The sequence below is a fragment of the Panulirus ornatus genome, chromosome 8 (genome assembly GCF_036320965.1).
Source record: "Panulirus ornatus isolate Po-2019 chromosome 8, ASM3632096v1, whole genome shotgun sequence".
Classification (NCBI taxonomy): domain Eukaryota; kingdom Metazoa; phylum Arthropoda; class Malacostraca; order Decapoda; family Palinuridae; genus Panulirus; species Panulirus ornatus.
Genome location: NC_092231.1, coordinates 30,620,968 through 30,633,363, shown reverse-complemented (window position 1 = coordinate 30,633,363; position 12,396 = coordinate 30,620,968). Strand labels below are relative to the sequence as shown.

Genomic DNA, 12,396 nt, shown 5'->3' with positions numbered 1-12,396 from the left:
AGAGCATCAGATTGGGGAAGAGCAGTGTGGTTTCAGAAGTGGTAGAGGATGTGTGGATCAGGTGTTTGCTTTGAAGAATGTATGTGAGAAATACTTAGAAAAGCAAATGGATTTGTATGTAGCATTTATGGATCTGGAGAAGGCATATGATAGAGTTGATAGAGATGCTCTGTGGAAGGTATTAAGAATATATAGTGTGGGAGGAAAGTTGTTAGAAGCAGTGAAAAGTTTTTATCGAGGATGTAAGGCATGTGTACGTGTAGGAAGAGAGGAAAGTGATTGGTTCTCAGTGAATGTAGGTTTGCGGCAGGGGTGTGTGATGTCTCCATGGTTGTTTAATTTGTTTATGGATGGGGTTGTTAGGGAGGTAAATGCAAGAGTTTTGGAAAGAGGGGCAAGTATGAAGTCTGTTGGGAATGAGAGAGCTTGGGAAGTGAGTCAGTTGTTGTTCGCTGATGATACAGCGCTGGTGGCTGATTCATGTGAGAAACTGCAGAAGCTGGTGACTGAGTTTGGAAAAGTGTGTGGAAGAAGAAAGTTAAGAGTAAATGTGAATAAGAGCAAGGTTATTAGGTACAGTAGGGTTGAGGGTCAAGTCAATTGGGAGGTGAGTTTGAATGGAGAAAAACTGGAGGAAGTGAAGTGTTTTAGATATCTGGGAGTGGATCTGGCAGCGGATGGAACCATGGAAGCGGAAGTGGATCATAGGGTGGGGGAGGGGGTGAAAATCCTGGGGGCCTTGAAGAATGTGTGGAAGTCGAGAACATTATCTCGGAAAGCAAAAATGGGTATGTTTGAAGGAATGGTGGTTCCAACAATGTTGTATGGTTGTGAGGCGTGGGCTATGGATAGAGTTGTGCACAGGAGGATGGATGTGCTGGAAATGAGATGTTTGAGGACAGTGTGTGGTGTGAGGTGGTTTGATCGAGTGAGTAACGTAAGGGTAAGAGAGATGTGTGGAAATAAAAAGAGCGTGGTTGAGAGAGCAGAAGAGGGTGTTTTGAAGTGGTTTGGGCACATGGAGAGGATGAGTGAGGAAAGATTGACCAAGAGGATATATGTGTCGGAGGTGGAGGGAACAAGGAGAAGAGGGAGACCAAATTGGAGGTGGAAAGATGGAGTGAAAAAGATTTTGTGTGATCGGGGCCTGAACATGCAGGAGGGTGAAAGGAGGGCAAGGAATAGAGTGAATTGGAGCGATGTGGTATACCGGGGTTGACGTGCTATCAGTGGATTGAAGCAGGGCATGTGAAGCGTCTGGGGTAAGCCATGGAAAGCTGTGTAGGTATGTATATTTGCGTGTGTGGACGTATGTATATACATGTGTATGGGGGGGGGCCATTTCTTTCGTCTGTTTCCTTGCGCTACCTCGCAAACGCGGGAGACAGCGACAAAGTATAATAAATATAAATAAAATATATAACCATTTCTGATATGCCAGTCTGACACTTCAAAAAAGTTTGTGACCACATATTCTGATAATCATTCTAGTGCCATTTGAGGTGTGATTTTATAACTAAATATATCTTTTTTTCCAAAGTTATGTAAGGAATTAGTCTTTCATTCATACAGCATACAATGTGGTACATATTTCTATCTATGACTATTACAAGTCGTACAGCTGTGAGGTGAAATGGATTGTTTTAATACCAGTCTAAACGGGTAGAACTTGGGAGAAGTGAAGTGCTTTTGGTGCCCTGGAGGGGATTTGGCTTGGATGGAATTATGGGGCTCGTGTGAAGTAAGTCACATGGAAGGAGAGGGGCTTTAGATCTTATTCACATTGACCCTTATTCACATTGTTGCAGTTACATACGTTGCTATTTAATTTTCTATTCGTTGTGACTGGGGTGTGCACAAGACAAAAATTCACAAATTGCCAGCCTCTGCCTCAAGGCAAAATTTACAGGCAATAACATTACTTGTAGTGCCATCTAACACACTGCCACCAGATGCTTACAACCAAGATCTTTTTCACTCTCTGATCAGTATATGTGGAAAAGTCAGTGACACCTATACAGTAGGGTTGGGATATAGCAAGAGATAGGTACTAAAAAATTCATGTGCCATCACATTGTGCTATATCATGACATCCATAAAGTGTAAGGAGACATGGTAGAAAAATCAAAATGATTTAGAAATAATACACCAAATAATACTCAAAATGTTATCCAAGGCTGAAAAAATAATATAAGCTACACACAAAAAATAATAAACAGACATTTGCCTCTTTGCCACATCCACATATCTCTGGAATATGGGATAGGCTACCTCCTTGTGGATTCCTCATGAAGCCTTAAGAGGTCTCCATCCCCACACCCTGGACTGGGCCTAGGCTGATGGACTGGGTCACTGGTTGACACAAGCTGTTGGAAGGCATAGCCCTCAGGCCCACATAGCCCTCATAACTGGCTGGTCCAGTACAGTTTGTAGGAACTTATCCAATGCACTCTTGAACTACTCTACCAAGCATCCTATGCTGTTTCTGAAGGTAGATAACAAGGTGCTGAAGAGTCTTGGACTTCGGATGTTTAAGGTGTTCTCTCTTTTTGTGCACATTGCACCTTTGGATTTCAGAGGTAATATCTCACAAAGTCTTCCGTGCCTGCCATGCAAGTAGAATATTATGTAAGTTAGGAACCATACCTTCTACAATATTCCATTTCCAGATGTAAGGTAGGAACCATACCTTCTACAATATTCCAAGTATACATGATAATATACCTCTCCTGCCTGTGCTCCAAGGAGTACAGCCACAGTGATTTTAGTCATTTCCAGTTCTTTAGTTCCTTTACCACATTAATGTGGGCTGTGGAAGTCTCTAGACACTTTCTAAATCTGCAATTTGGCCCACACTTGAAGATTACGCTAGGTAAGGTTTTTCTGATATTCTTTTGAGTGTGTAGAACATTATTAGTTTATGTATTCGTTATGAATATTTACAAGAAGAATACAATTTACCATACTGTTCACCAAGTAAGAAGCATGTTTGTTATGTTTTGAGCCACCACAAGACAACAATAAATTCGCTTTCCTGAATTGGAAGTATTTAAACTATACACCGTTGTACTAACAATATTTCTGTTACCATATTTTTCTTCATACTGTACTATATGTAATTCATTATTTGTGTGTGAATTTGTCAAAAACTTACTAATGAGAACAGTCTTAAAAAATATAAAAACACCCTTTACAGTTCTTACTGTATCATAGAACATTAGCTTGAAAGCCAAAATAAGTGAATAAATCCTCAAAACTTTACGTGACCAATAGAGATAACACACAGTGCTGTACCAAACAAGGGAAAAAGAAGTGGGAGACCAAACTGGAGGTGGAATGATGGAACAAAAATTATTTTGAGCAATCAAGGCCTGAACGATTCCACCAAGATTTAAGAACCATGAAAGAAAGATACTGGGGACACTGGGATACCCATTTGATGGTGGATTACTGCTGGACCATTCAACGTGACTGTCCTGGGGCAGCTCACCACAAAAAGTCTTTGAAATGTGGTATGTCTTGAGTATATATCAATGATATATAAATTTCTAATCAACCCACCTACCACGCTTCTCATGCCACAAGCATCTTTTGCGCAAATAGTGGGTAGTGAGTGGTGGGATGAAGAAGTAAGATTATTAGTGAAAGAGAAGAGAGAGGCATTTGGATGATTTTTGCAGGGAAAAAATGCAACTGAGAGGGAGATGTATAAAAGAAAGAGACAGGAGGTCAAGAGAGAGGTGCAAGAGGTGAAAAAGAGGGCAAATGAAAGTTGGGGTGAGAGAGTATCATTAAATTTTAGGGAGAATAAAAAGATGTTCTGGAAGGAGGTAAATAAAGTGCGTAAGACAAGGGAACAAATGGGAACTTCAGTGAAGGGCGCTAATGGGGAGGTGATAACAAGTAGTGGTGATGTGAGAAGGAGATGGAGTGAGTATTTTGAAGGTTTGTTGAATGTGTTTGATGATAGAGTGGCAGATATAGGGTGTTTTGGTCGAGGTGGTGTGCAAAGTGAGAGGGTTAGGGAAAATGATTTGGTAAACAGAGAAGAGGTAGGAAAAGATTTGCGGAAGATGAAAGCCGGCAAGGCAGCAGGTTTGGAGGGTATTGCAGTGGAATCTATTAAAAAAGGGGGTGACTGTATTGTTGACTGGTTGGTAAGGTTATTTAATGTATGTATGACTCATGGTGAGGTGCCTGAGGATTGGTGGAATGCATGCATAGTGCCATTGTACAAAGGCAAAGGGGATAAGAGTGAGTGCTCAAATTACAGAGGTATAAGTTTGTTGAGTATTCCTGGGAAATTATATGGGAGGGTATTGATTGAGAGGGTGAAGGCATGTACAGAGCATCAGATTGGGGAAGAGCAGTGTGGTTTCAGAAGTGGTAGAGGATGTGTGGATCAGGTGTTTGCTTTGAAGAATGTATGCGAGAAATACTTAGAAAAGCAAATGGATTTGTATATAGCATTTATGGATCTGGAGAAGGCATATGATAGAGTTGATAGAGATGCTCTGTGGAAGGTATTAAGAATATATGGTGTGGGAGGCAAGTTGTTAGAAGCAGTGAAAAGTTTTTATCGAGGATGTAAGGCATGTGTACGTGTAGGAAGAGAGGAAAGTGATTGGTTCTCAGTGAATGTAGGTTTGCGGCAGGGGTGTGTGATGTCTCCATGGTTGTTTAATTTGTTTATTGATGGGGTTGTTAGGGAGGTGAATGCAAGAGTTTTGGAAAGAGGGGCAAGTATGAAGTCTGTTGTGGATGAGAGAGCTTGGGAAGAGAGTCATTTGTTGTTCGCTGATGATACAGCGCTGGTGGCTGATTCATGTGAGAAACTGCAGAAGCTGGTGACTGAGTTTGGTAAAGAGTGTGAAAGAAGAAAGTTAAGAGTAAATGTGAATAAGAGCAAGGTTATTAGGTACAGTAGGGTTGAGGGTCAAGTCAATTGGGAGGTAAGTTTGAATGGAGAAAAACTGGAGGAAGTAAAGTGTTTGAGATATCTGGGAGTGGATCTGGCAGCGGATGGAACCATGGAAGCGGAAGTGAATCATAGGGTGGGGGAGGGGGCGAAAATCCCAGGAGCCTTGAAGAATGTGTGGAAGTCGAGAACATTATCTCGGAAAGCAAAAATGGGTATGTTTGAAGGAATAGTGGTTCCAACAATGTTGTATGGTTGCGAGGCGTGGGCTATGGATAGAGTTGTGCGCAGGAGGGTGGATGTGCTGGAAATGAGATGTTTGAGGACAATGTGTGGTGTGGGGTGGTTTGATCGAGTAAGTAATGTAAGGGTAAGAGAGATGTGTGGAAATAAAAAGAGCGTGGTTGAGAGAGCAGAAGAGGGTGTTTTGAAATGGTTTGGGCACATGGAGAGAATGAGTGAGGAAAGATTGACCAAGAGGATATATGTGCCGGAGGTGGAGGGAACGAGGAGAAGTGGGAGACCAAATTGGAGGTGGAAAGATGGAGTGAAAAAGATTTTGAGTGATCGGGGGCCTGAACATGCAGGAGGGTGAAAGGCGGGCAAGGAATAGAGTGAATTGGATCAATGTCGTATACCAGGGTTGACGTGCTGTCAGTGGATTGAATCAGGGCATGTGAAGCGTCTGGGGTAAACCATGGAAAGTTGTGTGGGGCCTGGATGTGGAAAGGGAGCTGTGGTTTCGGGCATAATTGCATGACAGCTAGAAACTGAGTGTGAACGAATGAGGCCTTTGTTGTCTTTTCCTAGCGCTACCTCGCACACATGAGGGGGGAGGGGGATGGTATTCCATGTGTGGCGAGGTGGCAATGGGAATGAATAAAGGCAGACAGTGTGAATTGTGTGCATGGGTATATATGTATGTGTCTGTGTGTGTATATATATGTGTACAATGAGATGTATAGGTATGTATATTTGCGTGTGTGGACGTGTATGTATATACATGTGTATGGGGGTGGGTTGGGCCATTTCTTTTGTCTGTTTCCTTGCGCTACCTCGCAAACGCGGGAGGCAGCGACAAAGCAAAATAAAAATAAAATAATAAATTTCTATGTTTGTTTCACCATTATCTGATTCTATGGAAGTAATTTAATCATAAATAAACAATTTCTACCTGTATGAAGCCATTACATCTTTTCAAAAAGGCAACAATTAATGATTTGTAGCCATCAATCCTTGTACCCAGTCGGATGCATGCATGGCAATTAGGGGTATAACATATCTCGATAACCAGATCTGATAGAGAAAAAGTGATGGCATATTCAGAATCAGCAACCAAAATTTACCTAAAAACAAATCTAATATCTCAGGCACCAAATTCTGTGTAACCATAATCAAGACGTACTGATCCTGCATCTATTAATCAATTGTTGCTTTTCTTTTCAAAAATGTAATTTCACTGATTCATTACTTGTCTCTAAATATATGTTTGTTGTGTACACTACATATCTAATTCATACATCTTATCTAATCACTGCAAAAGGAATGATATGATTATCAAAAAATCTTAACTGACATATATCTTTACATGCTACTATTGGATCTAATTCTTTTGACAAAACTTAGCACTACACCCCTGTAGACTTTGGGTCATGGAGTGGGGTTCTGTAACTACCATGTGAAGCACACTTTGCTAACATTAAAACCTAGAGCCTTCATCAGGTAAGTTTTCTTTCCCATCTATTTTCCAGTAAAGGGCAATCTAATCTGAGTTCTATATACATGTAACCTTTCTCCTCTTTAATTTTTTTGGAATTCCACTTTTATGCACTATGCAGCCTTTACATCAGCTGCTGTAACCTCACCGAACAGGATCACATTTCTCAGGCTCACACATCTAATGAAAACATGAATCCAGCCTTGGTTAAAGGGAAATCTACTTTTACAGACAGGCATACCTTCTTTCTTCATCAACTTCTCTTGAATCTCAATGACTCTAATCTTAATCATTTGCAAGATTTGCAAGGCATATGTTTGAGGACAATATGTGGTGTGAGGGGGTTTGGTCAAGTAAGTAACAAAAGAGTAAGAAGAGGTGTGGTTATTAATAAAATGTGTGTGGTTGAAATAGCTGAGGAGGGTGTGCTTCAATGCTTTGAACATATGGAGAAAATGAATGAGAAGAGGCTGATACAGAGGATATATGTGTCTGAAGTGGAGGGAACAAAGAGAAGGGAAAGACCAAACTGGATATTAAAGGATGGAGAGAAAAATATTTTTGAGTGATCAAGGCTAGAACATGCAGGAGGGTGAAAGGCATGCACAGGGTAGAATTAAATGGAACAATGTGGTATAAAGGGATCGACATGCTGCCAACGCACTGAACCTGGATATGTGAAGCTGCCAGGTTAAATCAAGGAAAGGTCTGTGGGGCCTGGTTGTGCATAGGGAGCTGTGGATTGGTGCATTACACGACAGCTAGAGAATGGATGAGAGTGAATGTGGCCCTTCTTTGTCTGTTCTTGGTGCTACCTCACATGTGGGAGAAACATTAATCACAAATGAAAAAAATCAACTTCAACTTTACACATGTTGGTGTCCTGAGATGCATTGCCATCTTCGAAAGAGATGGCTAAAAAAAGAGCTTTCCAGATAGATTTGCTTTTCTTCCTCATGGTGCAGATGCTGCTCATAAAGGCTATAATGGTGAGCAACTGCTGAAGAGACAGACACATGCTTAAGTTCATACAGTATTCTGAACGTTTTTTCCAAGGTAAAGTTCTTTCTAACCCACATGACAGGTTCACTTATGGTAGAAGTACTTGCTGGAAATTTAGGTATAGTGGTGACACAGCACTGGTATCCCACGGCATGCGGCCAGTTGCATTTGCATCTTAATGCTAAAGCTTGCTAAGATATTCAAAATGGGAGTAATTTAGGTGCTTGCGCTATATCAAGATCATCATAACAAATTGTACTATATCCCGAAATTACTGTACAAGATCTGTGCCCTCTGATATATAATAATTTGTGAAGCTGTCAAGCTGTGAAACTCTGGCAAATTGTTATAGGTGAGTATTGAAAACCCTTATTATTTATATCTGTTTTCAGGAGAAAAAAATCTAAAAACACGACATATTCCTAATAGAGCTCCTGGTGCACTTCATTCCAGTTTGTTCATTTCAGCCTGTTTAATTAGTGACAAAACCGTGCAGTAGCATTTGATTTTGCTCATTATATTTACTTGTAATATGCACATTTTCTATCCCTGGGGATAGGGGAGAAAGAATACTTCCCACGTGTTCCCTGCGTGTCTTAAAAGGCGACTAAAAGGGAAGGGAGCGGGGGGCTGGAAATCCTCCCCTCTCATTTTTGATTTTCCAAAGGAAGGAACAGAGAAGGGGGTCAAGTGGGGATTTCCCTCAAAGGCTCAGTCCTCTGTTCCTAAAGCTACCCCGCTACTGCGGGAAATGGCGAATAGTATGAAAAAAAAAAAAAAAATATGCACATTTTCATCAAGTTTTTATCTCTTGAATTCTTTGTTTATTACTTCAGTTTTAGTTTGTAACAAAATTCAACACTATTCAATTTCACTCCTTTTAATTGTCTTTCATCAACTTTCTTTCTCCATGAAATTTCTCATTCTCATCTCACTCATTAATTGGATCAATAGCACTATCTTATCAATATATTCTTTGAATTCAAGTTTTCTATTTATAATGCCTCCTAGATCTGATGTTTTTCTCACTTTTTAACTCCTCACTGTAAATTCTTCATAGGTTGTAACTATAATATCTTTTGTCATTCCTTATTTTTCTAATTTCTTCCTTTTTCATATCTGTTTCCCATTTCCTACTTTCATGAGGTAGTGCTAGGAAAAGACAAATGTACTGAAAATTAAGGAATCTTCACTTTGCTCTTTCCCCTGTTCTTTTTATTCTGCTAAATGTGATATGAAAGTAGTATGACTGAAGTCCATTACATTTTCTTCTATTCCTATCATTTTACCAACTCCAGTGCCATCTTTGCAAAGTACATGATGATACTTTCCTTAACTTTACTGCTTATATCTTACATTAGTGTTTTTTCAGCATCTTTTTGGTCTAAGAACCCTGTATGCTGCATAAAATTGTTTCTGGAACCCAGATCTCCATTCATACTTGGATTCATTAAGCAAAATTATTAAAAAAAATAAGTGAAAACTAAGTGGCAACAATAAGGCAAACTCAAGTTAAAAGAGCTCCACTTATGAGTGATAAACAGCTAGACTTCCATAAATGTTCTTTCTATATCACCAAAACAATTTTGTGGAACCCTGGCTTCTAAGAACCCTCTATGAAAGTCATATACCACAATAAAGTGTTGAGGCTAGTACTGCTTCCTGTGGCACAACCGATATGACATCTCTATCAAATGGTTGCATTTAAAACTAAACCTGAATATTTGCTTCTTTTTGTTAGGAATTCTTTGATCCTTTAATGTCGTATTTTGCTTCTTACTCCACATGAATTCTGTAATCTAGTATACCAAATGCCATAAAAAAATCCATTCTCTTTCCTCACACTAATTTAATAACAGTAAATGTCTTTGCAAGATGTAGTAACTGAGTTTACTTGCTATTAGCATATAAAAGACTCCATACTGGCCATCAACTAAATATTGTAGTTGTAATCAATCAAATGTTCTTTATCTGTTTTTATCACTTCTAAAAGCTTTAATCACATCTAAAATTAGCTCATTACACAGTAACGCTTTGATGTTAGTTTTCATCTGCCCTGTGTCCTCTCTGGAGTCCAAAATGTCTTCATGGGGCTCCTTGCAGTTCCTACTTCTTCACTGTAAATTTAGCAGAACTTTTCACCAAAATGCCCTGGTTTCAGGCTTCTGAATGGAAAAAGAGGATGGAGAGAGGCGATGCCAGGAGAATTAAAGAGACAGAAGGGTTTTTATTCCACTCTAGCTTAAAAGAGACAAAAGCTGAGCCCACAGATGTGTGAGCAGTGTTCCAATCTTGGGCAAATAAAACCACTTGTAGATGTAAAACAGTTGATCACAAGAAAAATAATTATGGCACCTATATAAAACTCCCAGCTTTTGGAAAACAAACTCTGAGATATTGATTATAAGGGCTGTCTAGGACAGAGTGAGAGATGGTTATGCCTAACATGTTTATTTCATTATATGGTTGAAGTGTGGTGTTTTGAAACTGAACAAGGGGAAACAAAAGACTCATAAAAAGAGACATAGGGGAAAAAAAATCATTCTAGCACTATTAAATCTTACAAGGTTTCTGCTTCCCCAATCCGATACGCTGTAAAGGTCCAAACTGAGAGAGGAAATACTATCAGTACAAGAAAGCAGTAAAGTAGAATCATCTGCATAAGAGTGAATAAGGTTAAAAGCAGGAGAGTGAAGATCATTTACTGAGGGAAGAAACAGAATACGTAATAGGAGAGAACCCTGAAGAATACCACAACTGACAGGAAAAGTGGGGGAAGTCACTCCACAGATGACACTGTGATGGAACAGCCTAAGAGAAAACCATGCATTAAATAATAAAGAGAAGCAGTGAAACCAAAAGAAGACAGGTTACAGTGGAAGTACTTATGCCATACCCTAACAAATGCTTTGGAGATGTTGAGAGCTATAACCAAAGTTTCACCAAAATCCTTGAGAGAGGAGGACCAGAGGTGAGTTACATGTGATAAATCACCAGTAGTCCTAGCACAGCAAAATCAAAATCCATGGTAGTCTGGAAGAAGGGAAGGAAGTGAGTGTTTTGGAGAGCTTCATAGCCTTTGGAGATGGCAGAAGTGAGAACAATGGGGCAAAACTTGGAAGGGTTAAGACAGTCTCCTTTCTTATGGATGGGATGCACCAAGACAAGATTCTTAGATATGGGAAAGTCTGGGTTTTTAGACAGAGGCAAAATATCATATCTGATGAATATCCAACCGAATTCCACCTTGTTTTTAAATTTCTTTGCAAATATACTACCTGGTTGGATGACTCCAAGTCAAGTGTAACTATAACTGGTCAACCCCTTGTGTCCTGATTATAAACAACTCTTCTCATTTTCTTTATAACAGAAATTGTGAAAAGCAATTCTACAGCCTCCAGTAATCTTTTAATGAACATTCCTTCTTCCTTTTCCCTTTCTTCTTTATCTGGTGTATGACCCTTGAAACAAAACCCAATTAATGACTTATGTATATCAACCTCCTTATTTCATAAACATAAGTTACTGCATAAGTTGATTCATAGACATATGTGTTTGAGAAATGATGGAAGAAAAGAGCAAAAGTGTTTGATAAACTATGTGGCAGTGCATGAAAGACTGAGAAATGATGGAAGAAAAGAGCAAAAGTGTTTGATAAACTATGTGGCAGTGCATGAAAGACTGAGGACAGTTGTGTTGGATATGAGAAGATTCTTTGCAAATTCTGACCATTTTGCAGTTCTTGTGGAGGTGAGGATCAGGGAAAAGTGGAGCATGGCACAAGGAAGAATAGAGAAGTAAAAGTGCTAGTAAGTGAGATGAATCAGAATGAGAGGAGAACAATGAAAGAAGGGTGACTCAAAGTTTAAATGAAAGCACAGTAAACATAGGGATGTACCCAAGTGTGAATGAGGTGTTTAAAACATTCAAAAGAAAGACTGTTAAAGGTTATAGCATTAGTAATTGGACACAAGGTTGTAAGACATAAGAATAAAAACGGGAAATACATGAAGGACAAATGCTGTGGGAGAGGAGAAAAAGGCTCAAAATGAATGTATCAGTGGGAGTTTAGCAGAGAAGGAGGGAAGAAAACAAGATGTGTTAGCAGAATGTTTAAAGATGACAGAGTAAAACAATGAAACATTAGATTCAGATTTTGGATAACATGGGTGAAAAGTTTAAGGACAATAAGAAATTGGACAAGGGGGTGAAAAAGGGAGGTGGATGTAAGAGTGGAAATGTAAATGTGAGAAGTAAGGATGGGGAGTTGCTGAATCAAAAGGAGGAAGTGAAAGGAAGATGGAACAAGTATTTTGAAGACCTGATGAATGTGGGAGATGGTGAAGCAGAAGTTGTTACATGCATGGGTATGGAAGTTGGAAAGAATATGAAACAAATGCAGGGACCAACACAACTTTAGAAGAGAGGTAAAAAGGGTGATAATACAGCTGATGGTAGGAAAGGCACCTGGTGTGGATGGGATTATGGCTGAAATGTTGAATTACGGAGGAGAAAGTGTGACAGACTGGATGCATTTGATATATATAATTCAGCACAGAAACAAAGAGCTGTGCCTGAGGATTGGGTAACAGATATTACTATTCCTTTATTCAAAGGAAAAGGTGTCAAGGATGTATGCAGCAATTATAGGGCAATAAATCTGTAAAGCAAACCAAGAAAAGGGTAAGCTAGACTGAAGATTTATAAAGTGATGGAAGTGAAAGAATGTAAAAAAGTGGTAAGCAAGGGGGTTTTAGAT

The 12,396-nt window shown here is 39.4% G+C and overlaps 1 protein-coding gene across 3 annotated transcripts in view; it reads right to left on the bottom strand.

Annotated features, from left to right (window-relative positions):
• Positions 1 to 12,396, bottom strand: part of pps (protein partner of snf) — a 424,574-nt gene that overhangs the window by 137,208 nt on the left and 274,970 nt on the right. The window lies entirely within an intron of this gene.